This window comes from Fundulus heteroclitus, chromosome 18 (assembly GCF_011125445.2).
Source record: "Fundulus heteroclitus isolate FHET01 chromosome 18, MU-UCD_Fhet_4.1, whole genome shotgun sequence".
Classification (NCBI taxonomy): domain Eukaryota; kingdom Metazoa; phylum Chordata; class Actinopteri; order Cyprinodontiformes; family Fundulidae; genus Fundulus; species Fundulus heteroclitus.
The window spans coordinates 13,703,556-13,725,512 of NC_046378.1; the positions used below are offsets into that span (position 1 = coordinate 13,703,556).

General features: G+C 39.2%; 1 protein-coding gene across 1 annotated transcript in view; it reads right to left on the reverse strand.

The window, feature by feature from the left end:
• LOC105923422 (SPHK1 interactor, AKAP domain containing) overlaps positions 1-13,614 on the reverse strand; it is a 119,390-nt gene extending 105,776 nt beyond the window's left edge. Inside the window, 1 exon segment of the mRNA XM_036149590.1 lies at positions 13,523-13,614. The gene's annotated coding sequence lies outside the window, so the exon portion shown is untranslated.
• Positions 13,615-21,957: the final 8,343 nt, after the last annotated feature.

Consider the following 21,957-nt stretch of genomic DNA (forward strand, 5'->3'; position numbering starts at 1 on the left):
AGGTCAAGTCTCTCTGCAGCACCTGCCAGAGAAAGATGGAGCTCCTCTCCGTGGATTAACGGGGTCACGGTCGTCTTCTCTCGGTCCTGTCTCAGTGGAAAAACACCAAGAAATCAAGGGGACAGCAAAAAGTTTTAATGGGAATGGAAAAGGTTCACCGTGCAAATCAGACAAAGCATTAACAGAAGTGACAATGCAACACATCGAGTCATAAAAGAGACACAAGAGACCAACATGTGTCTCACACTTTGTAGTGGCTCAGACAGATTCCTGACTTGAATATTATGAGGAGGGAGGTAAAAATTAGGGTGATGGCAAAGGGGCATTTCATCCATCACACCATAAAGAAAATTCTGATAACCCAAGTGGAAACAAGATAGAAAAATAAAACGTTTGATTGCTGTAATGCAGATAAAGATTTTTTTCTACTGATTAGAGGGTTATAAATGATTTGGCATGCTATGTTTTGAACTGAATATGAAAACTTTTTTCACACCTGATTCTACATTTACATTGCTTTCTGAAATGTTTTCTGTCTGTGAGAGAAGCCTGTCTCATTTCCTATCAGAAATCACCTTTGTGCTCCAATGAAAATAGTTTGACATGCACATCTGCCAGGGGTATGAATCGTTTGGGGTTTTGAACGGTAACAGAAATAACCATCAGTATATAAAAAGGACATTTTCCGAGAGTCCAACCTTCACCTGCGGTCCTCCATCTGCTGATGAAGCTTTGAATTTCCCTGAAGTGACACCAGATCCCATTCATTCTGTCAACCGATGTTGTACGTCTAAAAAATGTGCTAAAGAAATCACCAGTGTTGTTAACTAATGATCGATAAAAAACAATGTTTGTTATCATTAGATTAGCCATCTTTATGGTGGGTGCTGTTAAATTAGGATGCTTCATTATTAAAATAGTCTCACTATTGAGAAGATTGAAGCTAGAAGTTATTGAAACTTTTTGGCAAAATTTCAATTCTGCTATTTTGTGCGACATAGCATTGTATCAGATGGACGTTTCCAGGTGGGGGGGGGAGGATCTCTTTTACCCTCTTTCTTCTAGAAGGTTGATGGCGAGTAATAAAATGCCTCCAGGATGAAGTTTTAAAGGGGGTTGAAACAAGACAAGCAAATGTGTCAGCAGGAGTTTTAACCCCACACAGTGAGCCAAACAGACAGCATGCCAGTCATGGACAACAGAACAAGGTGCGCTGTCACCTTCTGCTGTTCTTAAAGAACAACTAACAGAGATAGGAGAGTCGTCGCTCGTTCTCCGCAAAGACAGACTGTGTGTTGCGCGTCAGACTCGGGAGCCTTCAGTACTGTCCGTCAATAATGTTGTGCTAAAGAGCTGCGGAGAGACTGAGAAAACAGAAAAAGTGACACAAGTGACAGGCACGGAGACAACAATGTTTTCAAAGGAATGAAATGGGATGATGTGGATGTATTAACAGAAATAGAAATCTGCTCCTAGATGGCATGTGCTCTAGTGCGGAATAGGGCTCCATATTTACTGGCCAAATTAAGGTTGCCAGACCCAGCTTTCAATGAATGGAAACTCTCACAGAGCAAATTCTAGTGGTTGTAGCTGTCACATCACGGACAGCAAATGCGTACCTCAATAAATAAAAATCATGATGGAATGCAGAAAGTGTCATTATTTTTGCGCATTCAGGTGTGGCAGGGAGGAAAAGGGAGGCAGAGGAACAGAAATGTCGAGATATAGTAAATACTTTGTGCTGCTGTAAAATCTTTTATGCAGCGAGATGTTAAAACATTGCATAAAAGCTCGTGATTAATTCATCCACTGCTCAGCAGACGTCAAATTAGCAATGAAAGATTAAACTGACTGCATTAAGCGATAAAACGCACTCCAAGTGCAACTTTTCAGATTAGAAAAAGAGCCGCATAATCCAAAACAACGTTCGGCTGTCAGGTTTAGAAATGAAGGGATCTAAATATTGACAGACTGGGTTTTCTCCAAAACTTCATCTCATCTGTGCCAGCTTTTCTTTGACGCACTCTTCAGCACCGTTCGCTCGCTTCTTCATCTCCCCTCTCTGCAGGGAACAAAGTGCATAGTTGATAACGTACTGTGTGTTTGATTTCATGTGCACAAGCACCCTGTCATGCACAGTGAATGTCCTGTTTCACATAAAGAGATTTGTAAGTCAGGACATTGATTTTTGTGTCCACATTGAAGGATTTCTGTATGGGTTTTCGGTTTGATTCACTTTACTGTGCAAAGAAATTTTTTTGTTGAAAAGCAATGGATTTTTCTCTGCTCTGTACAGTTTCTCTTTTCTGTACGATCATTAATTTCAGCAGAACATTGTTTTTTTTCCTTACTTCTACATGAATGCATGTAAAGATCCCTCTGAATTGCTTGGTATAGAAGAACTGCACACAGGTGCATCTCTGTAAATTAGAGAGTAAGTTAAAGATCTAAAATTTCATTTATTTCAGGAAATAAATGGAAAGAGCGAAACTTATGTATAGATATTTTTTTTAATGTGCAGCGTTATACATTCCAAGTGTTTATTTTCTGTTAATTTGACAATTAACCCCAAAAAATACACAACGATATATCTTTTTTTCATGTCCTGTCTGGCAGAGCAGCACTACGAATTGCTTTCTTAGTGCCAAAAAGGAGCCCAGAAGATTTACTTTCACAAGTGCAGCATTACTGCTTTTGCTTGACACTCATGCAAAAAGCTTTATTGGACGTTTTCAACTTCAGTGGGCACAGAAACGGAAAAGAAAAAGAGACAGAAATGAAGAGATGAAGTAAAACGTTTAAAGGGAGAAAAGGTAACAAAAAATAGAGTAGAGGAAAAAGAGTTCAAGATAACGTAGAGTTTGCTTCTGCACTTGAAGGAAGAGATATAGAAAGAACAAGAAAAAAGTATAACAGGTATAAAAAAATGATAACATCACTGGAAAATATGCAGTATTATTTAATAGTTGTATTGTACAAGTTATAACCAAAAGCTACCTGTAGGGTTAATCTGTATAGAAGGGCATCTATAAACACCTGGATCCAAGCACCTGTAGGTGTTTGAGAGAGTGCTTGTATATGTAAGCTTTCTCTATAAGAAACATGTTCAGTAGTGGTTGTGAGGAGCCAAAGACCTGCTCTCCAGAGCGCCAGACTCCTGAAAGGGCCCCTAGAGCACATGAGCCCATAAAGGACCAACACAGGGATAGCTGCCTCCCCCATCCCACAGAAGAGCAGAGGAAAGCCCCAGAAAACCACCCAGCAGCCACAGGGCAGAATCGACAGGGTGCAAGCTGAGCCCCAATAGAGCGGCCATGGACCCGAGACTCAAGGGCCCATCCCCCAGGATAGCAGCTGAGGAGAGAGCCACTACATACCAGAACACCGAGGAACACCAAGGCACCAGCGGAAGAGGGACATATCTGGCAGAAATGTGAGCCAAGTTTTAAATAAATCCTTGTACTTTGTTGTTTATGAACTTATTTATTGGTCTGGGCTCCTTTTGCATGCATTTCTGCATCAGTGCAGTTTGGCACAGAGGTTTGGTGTGAGGTTCAGGGAGGCCAATGTTGCTTTAAAAGCAGCCTTCACAAGGCCTGCAATGCTGGATATGGTATAGCTCATTTACCCGCCACTATACCCTATACATTTTTTATGTGGTTCAGTTCAGTCAAGTTTGCTGGCCAATCAAGCACAGCAGTATCATGGTCGTTAAACCGGGTACTGGTGCTTTTAGGTTTCCACTAACAGCCCATATCCAGGATTTGTCTGTGAGTGATGGCTCTGCAGGCTCTGACTCCAGCTGCAGTCCTAATAAATATTAACTCCTGACTGGACTTTGCTTCACAGTCCTCTCAAGGCTGCGGTTTCCCTGCTGCTTGTGTACATTTTTCTACTTCATTTTCCCCTTCCACTCAAATGTCCATCAATGTTACTGGAAACAGACACATTGTCTGTTTCAAAAAGCCTATGTTTTATCTGTACAATGTCCTAATTTGCTGTAAACACCTGTAAGCTACAATCATAAAAATCATAAATGTTTGAAAAGTTTCACTGTGTGTATGGACTCAGTAAAAGAGGTTAACTTTTTATTTGATTCACTGAAATAAATTAACTTCTAGCGGATAATCTGATTCATAGAGATGCTTCTGTGGTCTCCTAATGCTTGTAGTGGGAGGGTACACAAGTATTGCATATAAGCTTCATATTTCATGACAAAGATTCCTTTTTTCCCCCATCTTAAACTAGTAAAATTATGAAAGTCTTCAAAAACACAATCACAGAAGCGTGTTGCTTGTATTTACTGCAGCTCTACTGTGTCTTACACGGTAAAGGGTAGAAAGCATGGCATCAAAGATACTCTGGCGTTACAGAATGCTGCAATAATCAAAAGTCACAGATCAAAGAGAAGTGCATCATACTGTTGAAAACAGGGGAACTCATATGCTTTTCAGCTGCGTGATCGCTCCGTCTGCACCGGGTTTTCAGTTTGCAGTGACGCCGTTTCACAGGCTTCCAGATCTCACGTGTTTTTTGTTGTTTGTTTTTTCTGTAGTGTGTCCCTTCTTAATTTGGCTTTACAGATACAAGTATTTTTGTTCTCCAAAACCTCTTGCAAAAGTGCTTTTGTAGTCGTTCCATGCCTTGCTCTTTAGATTTCATAGCATGTATGTAAACTGAAGTGTCCAGGCTCCTGAGCAGGAGTGCTGCCCCCGCTCATCTCCCATCCTGCCAGGCATCCTCACAGACAGAAATGGGGCCCCAGGCTCCATTTCCTGTGGCTGGACCTCGGCCCAGTGCCACGCACCGACCGAGTCGCTGCGGTTTATGCTCCTGGTTATAAGGTGCGCCAAATTTGTTAGTGTGGGTGGCTCCAATTCTGAGCGGACCGTTAGCATCTGTAATCACTAACTCAAAGTTACATGTCATTCTTGCATATTGTCCTGATTTGCAGCGGCTTACTTGTTTGGTAAACAACATAGAGAAAATTACAGTTGCATATTTTGCATCTCCGTTTAAAGTTGGTTCTCTCTCTCTTTGGCTGCACTTGAATGTAGCGCAAATGTGCAGCTGGAAACGCCAGTAGCTAAGAGGCGTGAATTCTCTTCAGTGAGATTTCCAATATCTAAAGGCATGTTTCAACTGCAGAAACCCTCTTAGGAACAAGAGTGGCTTCCCTGTTAAAATATTTACCCTCATCAGTGTCTTCGGGGCAAAAGCAGATTTCCAGGGTGGGAATTCACCCCAGTAGGAACCAGAGTGTAATGGAGATAGGTTCCATTACGTCAGGAAATGAGATTATTGATTAAGTTACAGATCAAGCAGTTGAGTTGTTTTATTCTTATTGCATTTTTGTTCAGACATTTAAATATATCTTCTTGAGAGGCAGGGGGACTGGCCATCCATCCTGTGTAAAGGAAGTGTAGATATAAATGTCAATTTATGTTTCCTTAAATTTCTGGATGTTTGATTTTTTGCTTTAACAATAGACTTGTTTAGTTAAAAGCACTTACCGCTTCCTGGTTTGGCTCCTCAACAGGGTGTGGCAGCAGTTCTCAATTATGTTTAATTGGAAGTATTCTTTTGATTGACTTCAGATTTGTTAAGTTGAAATGATTTGTATTAATGTAAACATTTATTAGGTTTCATTTATTGTGTTAGTTTTGTGTAAGTATTGTTTATTTCTTATTTTCTGATCATCCCCTTCATTGGGTCCTTCTAGCTCAGGGTACACTGCTATAAAAGGCAGACATTGTTGTCGGTCAAGTTCTGTGCAAGTTCTTAAATAAAGCCACCTAAAATATAATTTATTGCCTTGCCTATACTTTTAACTTTGAGCCTCCCCGGCCAAATACTGAGACAGAGGTAGAACTTTATAGGTGCATTTCCAGGAGCACTGATTCCTGGAACTTTTAATAGGAACTAAAGGAGCTTTCTGGAGTCTTTTTCTTTCATCCCTGTCTTTTCCATCCAAGAAACTGTGGCAAAGTTCAGTTGTCAGGGTAGACGTTAGTCCAGGAAACAGAGGAGGCGGTACTGCAGCAAACTGCTGTTTGCTTTAATGAAAATAATAATAATAATAATTTGACATGTACATTGAAGCGGAAAAAAGATATGGCAAATTCGCAAAATTGGTAAGCCGAACGTCCATGACCTTGTTTATTAGATCCGTAGCACATATTAATATTTATTTGTTTAAAAATATAAACAGAAAAAACTGTACGGCTTGAAAAAATATGATCCAAACAGAATATAATGATGACTACTCCTTGAGAGACTGCATTCACATATTATGAATGTCCTTGAATAGATTTTGTATTTAGGGCAAAACAAATGTGGATTTTGCATGGTACGTCATCTTTAATACGCAAAAAACAAGAGTCAACTGTGAATTTATGGTAGCTATTTCTATGATGGGAATTCTTTAAAAATATTTAACCTGTTGAAAAACAAAAAAATGGGAGGAGGAAAGGGAGGAAGGATAAAAGAAAAAAGAAAGAAGGACACAAATAGTACAGGAGAAAGAACACTAGGTATGATGGGCATGACAGAAAGACAAGACAGAAAGTACTTAAAGGAGGGAAGAAGAAAGTAAAAACACAAGGAAAGGGAGGAAAGACAAACTTGAGGGAAGAAAGAAGGGATGAAAAGAAGGAATGAGAACAATGAAGAAAATAGACGAGTGAGGAAAGAGGGAAGGACAGTGAAGGGTAGGATACAAGCAAAGAAATAATGGGAAAGCTTAAAAGGAAGGGAGAAATTACATGAAAGAAAGACACAAGGAGGGACAGAATAAGGGATGTAGATGTAACAAGACCAAAGAGGTCTGCAACGGCACACATCTCTGCAGTTACATCTCTTCATAAGGTTTGAAGCTTCTCTGTATAAATTATGAGGCACAATCCCTCAGTCAGAGGAGAATGGCCAGACTGGATTGAGCTAATAGAAAGGCAACAGTAACTCAAATAACCACCCGTTACAACCAAGGTCTGCAGAAGAGCATCTCTGAACGCACAGTACGTCGAACCTTGAGGCAGATGGGCTACAGCAGCAGAAGACCACACCGGGTGGCAATCCTGTCTGCTAAGAACAGAAAACTGAGGCTACAATTTGCACAGGCTCAACAAAATATGACAATAGAAGATTGGAAAAATGTTGCCTGGTCTGATGAGTTTCCTTTTCTGCTGCGACATTCGGATGGTAGGGTCAGAAATTGACGTCAACAACATGAAAGCATGGATCCGTCATGCCTTGTATCAACGGTTCAGGCTGGTGGTGTAATGGTGTGGGGGATATTTTCTTGGCACACTTTTGGCCTCTTAGTACCAATTGAGCATCGTGTCAACGCCACAGCCTACCAGAGTATCATTGCTGACCATGTCCATCCCTTTATGACCACAATGTACCCATCTTCTGATGGCTACTTCCTGCAGGATAATGCGCCATGTCATAAAGCACAAATCATGTCAGACTGGTTTCTTGAACATGACAATAAGTTCACTGTACTCAAATGGCCTCCACGGTGACAAGATCTCAATCAAATAGAGCATCTTTGGGATGTGGTGGAACATGAGATTCGCATCATGTATGTGCAGCCGACAAATCTGCGGTATCTGCGTGATGCTGTCATGTCAATATGGACCAAAACTCTGAGGAATGTCTCCAGTACGTGGTTGAATCTATGCCACAAAGGATTAAGGCAGTTCTGAAGGCAAAAGGGGGGTCCAACTCAGTACTATCAAGTTGTACTTAATAAAGTTGCCGGTGAGTGTACTCAGGAGTCAAGATCGGTGTTATACATTGTACTGAAAGAAATGAGCAGGGTAACAAAATATAAATGTAAATGTTCAGGGAAGCGTGATGAAAACAAGCATCAAGCCTTCCATCACTTTGCAAAACAGATTTTATTTTCCAAAAAATGTGAGCATCTTTTTAGTCGGCTTTGTCATCCATGCTGCCTTCTGATTCAGGGTAATTGCTAATTGACTGCAATAACGAATCATTTTTTCAGCTTTTTGTACCACACATGTCTTGTGTTGGCTTCTTTGTCTGTATTTTTTCTGCGTTCTTCTGTTTCTTTGTCTATAAACTCCCACTTGTGTTTTACTCCCAGCCCACTCTCTCAGTGGGAAGGACGGACAGACGCTTCTTAGCGAATGCTCCTGCTGGCATAGTGTTACTTTAAGTGTCAATTTTTACTTGCGTGTGCAAGTTGACTAACAAATGGCCATTATTAAGGATGCAGCTAGATCTCAGCACATCACTGCTTCACAGTGGGATGTCTGAAAGGCTGATGCTCCAGGATTTGTCACCAGTCAGGTTTTACTTTAAATGCGTTTTAAGTTTTCATTTTCACCCAACGGAGATGCTATGGCAAACATACATAGAAAACCTTCAGTTTTTAAGAGTTACTGGCAGAAATCAAATATAATTTTTAATTTTTTTGGTTTAAAATGTAACATAATTACATGTTAATGTTTTGGCTATATTTGTATTGCACCATATTTGGGAAATTACAAGCTCTAAATTAAACAGTAAATATAAATATCTTTACTCAAAACCAAATTAGGAATGGATCTTTTCAAAGGAAACACCAGATAGACTTTATGTTTCCTCATAGTGTACTGGCTTTAGTAAAGTGGTTGCAAATTGAATGGTATGAGCTGAACTGCTATTCCTTCTCACCCACAGAATCAGATAATCCTTTTGGGGTCCCACCATAGAGGTCGCATCGCTCCCAGTTAAATTGAGGTCCACTGGACTTCAGGAGGTGTGATGATTCTTCTGCCACTAATTTTATCGCCAAATAAATCGGGCCACAGCAAATATATCATTGCTGTACAGAGCAGGAATCCATGAGAGTTGAAATGAACAGTTGAACTCAAAAGGATTCGTACCTTTAGCAGATTGGATGTATGATTTTTATTCAAACTGGAAGTTTGTTCTCAGGAATTGAGACAGGTGTCTCAATGTAAAAGCAGTATACATTCTGAAATATTTGTTATGCTTTTATTTACAGTTTATTATACATATCATGATTTAACCTTTGTAAATAATTATTAGAAAAAACTATTTTTGGTACTAGAGATCGACCGATACAGATTTTTTTTAAGGGAGATGCCAATACCGATTATTTTGACTAACAGACTTTAAACATTTTCAGACTAACCAGTCCCCGATACTTGCTGCCGATTTTTGGGGCCGATTCTTACGTCTCAATCTAAACAAAAAATAAATATTCATTAACAATGGATAGCAAAAAATTGTAGAACATTTAAATATGTAGCAATAAAAACAATATTAACTGTTAAATGTTTGTGCTCTTTGTGCAGCAGCACGATAGCAGCACGAGGCCTTTGTAGAGCAAAAGACCTTCCTGAGAACATCTTCTCTTTGATTTGTATATTACACAGTTGGTCATTTTACTTCATGCAAAGAAAAAATAACAGTGTTTTATTATCCCAACTATTACGCGAAGACAACACACAAACAGGCCTGAAGGAAGCTGTCACAGATGGACAGAGAGAGAGGGAGAGGGACACACACAAACACACACACACACAAACGCATGTGCATGCTTGTGATTTGGTTCAAAAACGAGGAAAAATTCAAATGCAAACAGATTTTTTTAAAATATCAATCAAAGGTTTTCATTACAGTCAAGAAAAAACACAATGCGTTTTTCAGAACCTAAGACGCACCGGATTGCAAGGTGCATTAAAAGTTCTTCCAAAGTGTGTAATATCATTTTGCCCCTCTGCGTACACACATACTACCTGAGAGGGAGAGCTATCTACAGAGTAGTTGGATTACATTGCCCTGTTTCTAACATTAAGCCAAAATAAACGTAACGTTTATAATGAATTACCTTACTTGATTTATTGTTGCTAGCTCGTACTCTGGCCGCGGAGATTATGATTATTAGCAAGTGTGATCTTTAATAAAAAAAAGGAATTAGAATATAGAAAAACAATAGGAAGAAATAAAGACATCAACTCACACCATAGAGGAGCACTGTTGCAACTCATCAATCAAGGAAGGGTCATACGGCAATTCAAATCCATTATTTTACAGTGAGAATGATTGTAAAGCAGTAGAAATAAATGATGTAAGACAGTTGCCAGTCTTCCCATGAGAAAATATCCCACTAAGGTAACCCCCAAACCAGGCTGTGTATAATAGAAAACATTAGCATGACTACAGCAAAATTCATGTGTGGTATTTAGCATCAGTGTTTAGCCGTAAGAAAGCTAACTTTAAACCCATATAGTTAGTAGCACAAAAATATACAGTAGACACACTAAATACCATTTATTAAAGCTACAACATAGATAGTTATATTTCCTGTTTGTATGTATGAAAAAAAATTACCATCAATGTTTTGATGAAAAAAAGAATTTGAAGAATTTCATAAAGACCCTGTGCATAGAGTTATATAATATAATATAATATAATATAATATAATAGAATAGAATACAATTCATCTTTATTGTCATTGCACTGTCACAAGTACAAAGCAACGAAATGTGGTTTGCATCTATCCAGAAGTGCTATACAGGATATAAATATTATTTATAAGTGTATGTATAAGTAAAAAGTAATAGTAGGGGACTATAAAATGTTGTGTATAAATATAAATATGGGAGCTATATACACAGATCATACAGAATATACAGGAATGTTAGGGAAAAGGATTATATATGTATTAGCGGGTTTATAATACAAGATAAATAATGGCAGATAAGATTTACACAATCTGTACAGATTGTATACAAATTGTGTATATGTGTGTGTGTGTGTGTGTGTGTGTGTGTGTGTGTGTGTGTGTGTGTGTGTGTGTGTGTGTGTGTGTGTGTGTGTGTGTGTGTGAGGACAGTCCATATGTTATTATTGTATGGGGGGGATGGGGGGTTACAGTCCGCAGGAGTGATACAGCTGTGGGTTATACAACTCTTATCACATTTTGTTGTCAGATTGTTTACCATCTTGTACGTAAACAAATTTATGAGACTCATCTGCAGAGGCCGTGTCTGACCAAACGTAGTGGACCACCTGGACATAACATGCCTGGTCAATATTTATGTCCCAGAGCAGCCCTGCTGACGTCCTCATACATTAAAATATTTTCATTGAACATCACATGTCCTCCAGATGGCCTAACTTCCACATCTGGCATAAAGGTTGAATAGAAGGTAGATCATCATGTTTAAGAAAATAAAATAATTATTTTACTTTAACCTCAGTGTATATACCTTGCCGCTTTTCTAAGATCCACTGTATTTCCAACGCGCAACCTCTTGCAATAGGAAATGACTCATCTGACAGAGCAAAGCAGCAAGTGTCATTCCGTGGTGTGATATAAAACGTTCTGAGCTTACCTTTGCCCGGTTCATCCTGTAGCTCATACGCTTCCTACAACCCAGTTATACATACTCACAAAATCACCTGTGGACATCTGTTTGAAAAATTCATGGTCTGGTGCACGTGTTTGAGGATGGATGAGTTGGTGAATGTGTCTATGATGTGGTCTGTCAGGTGCAACCATGCAGACGCCGGTGAAATAGTACCGCGGTGACTCAGACAGACAGCAGTCTTCCCTTTAAAGGAGGAAGTTGGATGTGGACTGCAGGGCTTAAATACCAGTTGGATTTTCTCAGACCACTAAACTTCCACAGAGAAAATATATGTATTTGAGATGCCAGACTGTTTACTGCTTCCTCTGCAGTCTGAGTAAATGAAACATTTGGCATTCTGAGCTTCACGTGCAAAAAATGTGATTATAATCACGTTTTGCTTCAGTTTCTATGGTGTTGTAATCTAATGCGTGAAAAGAAAATGCTTACTTTTTAATGCATATGGATGCCTGAAATGGTGGTGAGTTTCTGTAAAAAGACTATTGTGATGTATTTAGCTATTGGTTACAGTTTTGGAGTCTAAGATGCATGGTTGATGAAAAAGCAAAGCTTCAGCACAATAGTCTAAAAATAATAAGCAGAGGAGCATTTCTATACCTGTAAATGTAACCCTTAATTATGTGGGCTGTCTTTCACGGGGGATTTGCAATTTTGCCTTCATGTCTAGGATTCCATAGGTCTAATGCATTTTTTTATTTTTACCCATTTATTTATTTATTTATTTGTTTATTTATTATTCATAGCTTAGGTGTAAAATGGCTGTTCAGGAGTGTCTCCACCGGTTAAGTGTCCCCTATGGCTTAGAGCATGTTTTGCCCCTCTGCTTTCTCAGCTGCAGTGTTAGGTGAAACAAGTTATTAAAGTCCTTGAATGTGCAAAACCCATGGAAAACTGACGTGTTTTCTGTCAGAGTAAATAAATTTCTTTAAGCAAGCCATGTGAGTTTCACATAAAAAATATGCGAGATTTAATAAACTGCGAATATTGTTGCTAGTCATAATAAGCACCAAACATATGTGCACAAACAAAGGTGGAATATATTCATTATAATAAGTCTATCAGAAATTAAAATAAACTATTATACACAAAAACAAGTTTGCAACCGATGCAAAAGATAGTTGAAATTAACCACCTTCACCTATTATCCATACTAAAATAAAGTCAGGAGGTTATCGTCCTACTGCTTACTATTCTACTACCACAATAATTTCCTGTAATTATACATTGTTTTAAATAGGGTTTATATTTATATGCAAAAAATGTCATGATCAAATTGAAATGTATATGGACCCAAAAAAATAATTACCGCATTGTACCATTTACATGGGCACACAATCACTTAATCATGTTGTGTGTTTATATGCACCTGGCTTTATTCAGAATAGAGCTACTGACGTGGTTTTGTCTGTGTTGAACAACACAAAACAGCAAACAAAGCAGCAGTGTGCGAGTTTGTCTTTTGAGCGCCCAGGCTGGACACGCACCAGCTTCTAATTACGGTTGAAACGTTACTGAACTCCCTAATTAACCAATAGGCTCAGCAACACATGCTATTGGTCTTTAGAGGTCTTTTGATGTTTCTATTAGAAACGTTGTATTGGGAACATAGACAGTTTTGCTCCGACATATTTCCGCCACTCTAAGTGGAAATATGTCACATTGACATGGGGCGCGCATGCACCCTCAAGCCAGCTTGCCACTTTCAGAAGAATTTGAATAACTTCAGTGTTTACATACTAAACAATCGGTTTTTCAATTGCCGTAAACCATCCATCTTAGCTGGGTTACAATTTCTTTCTGATCCTGTAATGATTTATGACGGGGGATCCAGGATTCAGCCAGACAAGCAGAGGTTTCGGAAAAAGGCTGTTTATTAACAGAAGAAAAAAAAACTGGCAAAAAAAAAAAAAAAAATTACCATCGAACCAAAAGGGGACGGCACGTTACAAAAACAGACGGGTCAGGCAAACTCTCAGTTATAAGGCAAACCAGGTCAGGCAACTCACAAGCAGTCCAAAAAAAGCAGGAACAGGTGCTTAACAGGTCCAGCTGGCTCAGATCCTCGGGGACAAACAGGGTCAAAATCAATAGACTGGACAGAGGCTCACCGAAATGCGCAGAAAGATGATCTGGCACTGATGACTGGTCTGAACGCAGTTTATATGGAGGTGGAAACAGGTGGAACCGGTGAGAGATGATTGCAGGCGGGGTGGAGCTGAGCAGGTGTGCTGAGTGAGTAATCAGACCAGACATCAGTGCTGAGATCCTGCCAGAACTCAAAAACAAGACAGACAGAACATAAACAATAACTTAAATAATTTAAACAGAAAAGAACCCAAAACGAACCCTAAACCAAGGCAGAAACTCAAACTATTACAGATCCTGCCGAATCCGATCAGAATATCCGGCATGTTTAGATCAGATATTTATAGTCCGATCAGCCATTTATTCTGATTACTTATGTCCAGGTAAATGTAGCTAATAATTTAAAATACAAGAGATTGTGACTTAAGCCTGCAACTTAGACTTGAGTTGCACTGAAGGTTTTTAATGTCATCAGGTGTAAAACGTGAGCCTGTAAATTGTTTCATTAAATGAGTCATGCCGTCTCCATGGAGTCATTATAGTGTATAAATGACTAGTTGTCATGCTAATATTATAAAACACAGTGAGCATTGGCTTCCCTGTAATGTTTAACAGTACATGCCAGTGAAAGGAGCTATTAGCAGCTTTTAAGTTTGTGTGTTTCTATTTATTTGCAACCGTCGAAGAAGAATTTACAGTAAAAAAGCCACAGCCAAATGCTCTGATAGAGATGCACATATTCTCCTGTGAAATGAGAGTAAAATGCATCCAACAACCTCTACGTTTGTTGCTGTACCGCGATATTGTCCGCAAAGACGTCCTCGTTATTTCAAAACAAAGAAAAAACGTAACTTACTGTATATCTATTATCTATCTTATTTTACTCTTAAGTCAGAGAAGCCTGGATCTTTAACATAAAAACACATATTGTCTGATTAATTCAGAAATGTAACATTAACTCTAAGTTTTCTATAAAAAATAATCAATGGGGTAAACATTATACCTTACTTATTTTCAAAAGAGTTTAGAGCAATCCATAACAGTTTTATTTTATCTATTTTTAACATGCTGAATAGACACTTCTTAACAAGATAAAAATGGTAAATGTTCATGTGATAACTTAGGCTTAATGATAATGTTTTGCATTTATCACCAATAACAATGCTGTATTTAAAGCAGACTATATGGCATTCAAGTAACAATATCAATTTCAATCATTGCTGACTGATTTTTTGACTGAGTTTTTGTGAAATCGGATTTTCTTTTGTGTCCATTCACATTTCCAAATATATGCGACTTGTATGTGATCTCCTGTGTGAATTGCAATCATTTGCCTCAGTGTCCCGCATGCGCAGTAGATGATGCAATGACGTCATATGTAGCAAGTGGCTCTTTGTTTGTGGAAGTAAACATGGATCGTAATGCTGCAGCGTATCTTGCGTTCTTAACGTTATTCTCCAAACGGAGCCAGCACATTACCAACACAATCTTTTTAAGAAGATCGAAAAAGACGAGCCAAATTTTAGTGATGTGGGTGGCTTTACTGATACGGACTTCATTCATAATTTTCGAATGACAAAGGCAACCGTCTGAACGGCTCTCTTTAGCGCTCTCACGTAAAAACACAGATCTTCAGCGGCCATAGCAGCCAGTTAACGCGTTGCCGTGGGGCTGTATTTGCTTGCAACAGGTGCTTGTTACCGCACAATAGTCAACCTCTTCTTTTTTTTAGCCAACCTCTTTGGCATAGCCAGGTCCACCGTTAGTGACGTTTGTCGAGTATCGGTGACGTACAGGTCGGATAAATGCGACCTGGCCGTACAGACACAGGTGGCATTTGAAAAAATCAGATACGTATCGGATTCAGGACCACATATCCGAATGGCCTGGGTCGCATTTGAAAAAATCCGATCTGTGTTGTTCAGACTGTCATGAAAAGATTAGATACAGGTCACATATGGGCAAAAAAAAAATCGGAATTGGGTCACTTCAGGCTGCAGTGTGAACGTAGCCAGAGACTCGAGGTTTGAGGGGCATGTTTGTGAACATGTCTGCACAGTACTTAAATGAAATACTTGTTTGTTTATTTTTAATCAACACTCTTCATGACTCAGTTTTTTTCTTACACTCATATACCCTGCAGGAATTTAATTGAGCTTTCTGTAATAGATACACTGAATAATTTAGATCTCAGGGCTATTTTCAAACAAATTAAACATGCTTATAGTGTCTAAAGGGGGTTTGCAGGTAAACCGGAAACGTTTGAGAGCTTCATGTGTTCATTTGCAGACAGAACAGCATCCCGTCATCTGCGTACGTGTCTGAAATCCAAAATGTGATGGAGAATCCTAACATCTACTTATAATGGTGTCTAATAACCTGATAACATGCTTTCCAGTCATGCTGTAGGGATCAATCCTTTCAGCATCCATTAGTAAAGCACTATGACCTCATGGGATAAGCCTGCAACTGGATGCCGGCAACACAGAAGCCCCCGCACAGCGAATGTTCTCATCTATATCCCCTCTTTCAACCTTTCTTTACCCTCTTATGTTCCGTATCACCACAGATTTATCCCTTCCTAAACTTCACACCCTCACTTACAGTGATGAAAAGCTTTGCTCCCACACTTCAATTTAGGCTTTTAATTCACCCACAAATGTGATGCACAAAGCAGTTGGGAGAAAAAAAATAAACCAAAGCCTTTCCTCCTTTTACAGGAAGCCAAAAAAAGAAAAAAAGAAAAAAAAGACCCATCACAGACACATCTGCTGCATCAGTGAGTTTGATAAACTGAGCTCAGACATGTTGTGACGCGCTGAAGTGGGCTATTTTTAAAAAGATGCTAAATGTGTGGCGTCTCCCAGATTTATCTGGAACAAAATCTTCCAATGGCAGATGTACAAGTGAAGCTAATAGATACTGATTCATTTTTATGATATTTTAGATAATTTATCATTTAAAGTGGATAGATTTTCCATTTCCGTGTGAAATACACTGATGATTCAGGATGAAGGGGTTTAAATACTTTATTAAAATAAAATTATTGATTTAATAAAGCAACACATCTTAAAAGCATCCCCTTTATTTAGGTGCCAATTTAAAAGCAACATGAAAATATTGTGGTTATTCATGCAGTGTCTAGACCTGGGAAATTGTCTAATGAATGTCTACATGAGATGCACATATTGTTAATTTTCACACATTTCTTGAAATGGAAAGTAGTGAATTTACTAAGACCAAAGTGAAAAACTAAATACTGGTTTAATGACTTTTGCTTTAAAAATCACATATTGCATCGTAAGTTTGACTGGAACATCTAAAACCCTATAGCTTACAAGCAATGGAAGAAACATTTGTTTATTATGTATTTTCCTTTTAATATTAAAACTAACAAAACTATACTGTATTCCAGCCAAGTCTGAGTCATTCCTCATTAATTAATTTATATTCTGAGTACTTAGATTTTTTTTTTTTACCTGATAGACGAATAGTAGAAATTGTATTACTAACAAACCATATTTCATTGGCTTTAAAATTCTTGGCTGGTATTTGGTTTTGTTGGTTTTGTTGCGTACAGTTAATCTTAATATCAGCAAAAGTGAAATTAAGGCGACCCAAATTCTGCTGCATGCCATTTGTCTACATTCACACTTCCCACACGTTACCTCAGGAGAAGTGAACACCACCACAAGTTTACATAAAATCATGATGCATTAAATTGACTAAGTGATGAAAGGGAGAAGTGTCCAGCAAAAATGTGTCTAGATGAGGAGCGATAATGGGCAAGAGAATCTAAGTAGCAAGAAATGACATTCATTACCTGCTCGATGAAAAGAAGCTTACAACACATTAATAGCTCACACGGTGTAAACCACTCAAAAGCCTGCCGAGGAACGTAAAAAGGAAAGGGCAAAAGACTCTTGAGGGAATAAAAAGGAAATAAATGTTGTGAAGTGGGATAGGGAATTCTTTCTGCAGGTGGCTGCACTCCTTATTCTGGCTTTAAAACTTGGTGTGAGATAAGGTGCTTGATTTCTGAGAATTAAACGTATGAAAATAAATAAAAATCTCCATGTTTCTAAATCAGCATCACATGAAAACCAAAGATTTGGTGAGTTCTCCCTCACGTTTCCATTTACACCTCTTTTTAAGCCCTTTTCTCCCCTCTCTCCTACCCTCGTCAAAGAGATTAATTGCTGACATAGTGCAGATCTGGCTCATTAGAAGACTATGGGAGGGCATGTATAAGGTATAACTAGCTCTGTGGCAAAGACATTCAGTTAAAAGCGTGTTAAGCCTGTCTGAATTTCTTCATCACGCTGTTTGTTCGGTCTGTGGTGTTGAGATCGATGCGTCATCGACTCAACCAGGTTAACATACTGGACACTGCAAAGCCATACAATCTGTTGAGACAAACGGATAATCTAGAACATGGAATTATATTGTTTGATTATTGGTATCATTTTAAATCTGTAGGTAAAACCAAAGCTTAGAGAGAACACACATTAATAGAATAATAGGGTGAAAAAAATGCTTAACTAAGCTAGATTCACAGCTTCAATGTGTGCCGTTTTACTTTCTATACACGTGCAAACCCCCTCAGTGTGGCGTCTGTAACTTTTGTCTCCAAAACATCTGACATGAGCTGTCCCTCTGATGTCATGATGCATCTCAGTAATCCAGGCAGAAAAATACAAACAGAAAGACAAGAAAAAAGTCCTCTGGACGGGTTCTTCTTTGTTGAAGCATTCCGTCTCTTCTCCGTGAGACATCTTCGCTGCTAAAGAAGTCTCACAGGGCCCTTTTTGGACCCCGTGTAGTTTACCTACTGGGCTAACAAGTCAGTGGATGATGCATCCAACTTGGGACTGCACAACATCCGCTAACACCTTGACGCTCCAGGGACATATGCAAGGATCCTGGCCCTGGACTTCAGCTTGGCCTTTAACACCATCATCCCGGACATCCTCAGCTCCAAACTCACCCAGCTCACTGTGCCAGCCTCCAGCGGTCAGTGGATCCCAAGCTTCCTGATTAGGCTGGGGAACTTCACATCCAGCACTCAGACTATTAGCACTGGTGTCGCTCAGGGGTGTGTGCTCTCCCTCTACACAAATCCCTCCACCTCAGGAGACCCATATGTCAAACTCCTGAAGTTGGCTGACAACACAGTGGTCATCAGCCTCATCCTGAATGGGGATGAGTTGGCCTACAGGTGGGACATTGATCAGCTGGTTCCCTGGCACAACCAGGAAAACATGGAGATTAATAAGTTCAAAACTGTCAAGATGATCGTGGATTTCAGGAGGAGTCCCCCATTCTGCCTACTCAACAGCTTTGGGTCTGCTGTGGAAACCTTCAGTTAACACCGTATATAATACTAATTTATTCCAGCATTTCAATTATATGCACTCATCCCACCATGGACATGTATGTGTGTATGTGTATGTGCACCTGCACATCACTTCAACCTCTGACATGTACAAAATAATGACAACAATGGAAATAATATTTACTCCTACATCCTTTGCATTCGGTTCATTGCACCATTACATTATTGTTTCAATTGGTTCCCTTGTTTATAGAGTGCTCAAATGCATTATCTATACTGCAGACTGTTTGATTTTATTACTTCATAATTGTCTTCTGTATTGTTACAGAGTATTGTATCCAGAGCCAAATTCCTCTTATGAGTCGTTAAAGGAAAAAAAAAGTGAACACATACCTGGCAAATGAAGCTGGTTCTGATCTGCAAACATCATAGTCCATGTAGACTCCTGTCTAACCTCATCTGTCAACTTGTGTCCATCACCACAGCAAACAAGAAGAGACTCAGAGCTGATCCCTGATGCAGTTCCACGTCCACTTTGAAGTCTTCTGTCACAGATATAGCACACCTCAGCACTGCCTTACAGCTACATGTCCTGCACAACTCTAACATACCTCTCTGCTACTCCAGACTTCCTCATAAAATACTACAGCCCCTGTCTTAGCACCTGTCACATATTTTCTCTAGATCTGCAAAAAATAATGCAGCTACCTCTGAACCACTCTGTACATCTCCATCAACATCCTCAAAGCACATACTTCATCTGTAGAACTTTTTTTGGGTGAATCCATACTGCTGCCCACTGATGCTTACTCCTGACCTCAGTCTTCCGCTACTCTTTCCCATAACTTCATTGGACTCATCAACTTTATTCCTCTGTAGTTGCCACAACTCTGCAAATCTCCCTTGTTCTTGAAAATTGGTACCAACACACTTCTCCACTCCTCAGGCTTCTTCTTGCTCTCTAAGATCTCTTTGAACAGCCAAGACAAAACTCTACCGCCGTCTCTCTTAGACACGTCCATACCTCCACAGGTTTATCATCAACTGCCTTTCCACTCTTCATCCTTTTTAATACCTTCCTCACGTCATCCTTACTTATCCTTGCTACTTCCTGATCCATAAATGGTTGCTCCCTCTGCTCTTTGTTCTCTTTCACCTTCATCATTCATCAACTCTTTAAAGTACTTCTTCCCATCACACTTGTTGCACCCATCAGTACATTTCGATATTGATCCTTAATGACCCTAACCTGCTGAACATCCTTCTCATCTCTGTGTCTCACCAACCTATATAAATCTTTCTCTCTCTTCTTACTGTCCATCCTATCATACATGTTACCATATGCCCTCTTGTTGGCCTTAGCTACCTCTACCTTCACTTTACTCTGCATCTGTAGACCTGGCAACACTCCAGTACTTCCCCATTCTGCTACCAAGTTTCCCTATTGACTTTCCCTGTAGAAGACATACCAAGTACTCCCCTACCTGTCTTCCTGACTGCAGTTGTCCAATCATCTGGAAGCACCTTCTGCCCACCCAGATCTTGTCTCACCTCCTTTCTGAAAGCCACACAACTTTCTTCCTTTTCCAGCATCGACCACTTTGTTCTCTGCTCAGATCAAGTCCATCTATCCACTCATTTCCCTGTATTTGTTTCCTGACTGGTTCATGTTGAGGAGCAGCTCTCAAACATTTCTCGGCCCAGTGGAGCTTTCCCAAGGCATTCTCAGGATGAAAGGGAAATATAGTCTTTCCAATAGGTTCTGGGTCTAATTTGGGGTTCCCTGCTTGTAGGAAACCTTGAAAAGGGATTTGTCCATGAGGCATCTAGGTCAGATGCTTAAACCGCAAAGATAAATTAAGACCATTGCTTTTTCTCCCCTTAAAGATTTTTCAACAAGTCAAAAGAGAAATATGACCCTAAGGCTCCAATCTGTCACTGTATTCCAAGTCAATGAAATTATGAATTAAAACAACAAATGTCATCTCAAGAGACTTCACCAAAACAAATAAGACATCCAATTTATATACGGAAATATAATCAATGCAGTCCAATCATAGCTGATGAAAAGGCAACCAATATTTGAATACCTACCAATTTGATCTTAGTTGTCCAACAATGCAGTTAAGGTTAGTTTATTATTTAAATTGGTGAATAGTTTCACCAACTAAGGAAACCCAGCAGACTGCTCCGAGTCATTGATTTTGCAGCAATCACTAATCTTGAACTAGCATGTAGACAGTCAATTGCATCGAGTTGTGAACTTCGCAGTAATTACTCATTCTGCGAAGGCATTTGGTGACATTGGAAAGGAGAACTCCCATTTAACTGCAATTAAACTCCAGCAGAACATTGCTTAGTGTGAGCAGCCATCTGTTGACAAGTTCACAGGAGAGCAACTCATCAAACTAACTTATTATGGAGGATTTGATCTCTGACACCTTCTTTACTTCTATTTGTTTGCCTTATATTTACTGTGTTCATTATAACTACTTTATTATTACTAAATTCATTGCTAAATTTTATGTCCCACTTTAATTTCATTAAAACACAGTTTCAGCTGACACAAAAGAAACAACTTGCATATGATAAATGTCTCAAGTAATGTTAACTCTAGTAACATTAACTAACTAGAAAAGGTAGGAAATGGTAGAAAAGAACGAGATATTCCATTTAACAACACACATACAAATCCTGTTGTTGAGAGGACTTAATGTTGACTCTTTTATTAGTTCGAGTTTGCCCTAAAAGTTTTAGTTTGCAGGAGCCTCTCACTGCCAAACAGAACGTCATGTAATGCTGTTACAATAACCTGCTTTCAAATTTTGTTCCTCAAAAATGTGGGAAAAAAAAGCACATTATAAAATGGATTAAGTTAAGCAGTGACAGCAAAGTTCCTGAAATTGGAAAAGGACAGACGCTCAACAGAACGTGCTTCCCAAGTACTTCCTCTATCAACATATTTCATTTTTTCCCCTCAGGAATACTTTAACATTGTTTAGTCTTGATTAGCGCTGTGAAAAGTAACCCCCTCAGGCTCGACCACATTGAATATGTTTGCTGGAGCTCATTTCACCTGCGAAGCTCTATTCTGCAGCCAAGAAGCAGGCCGCTTCCTCTTAA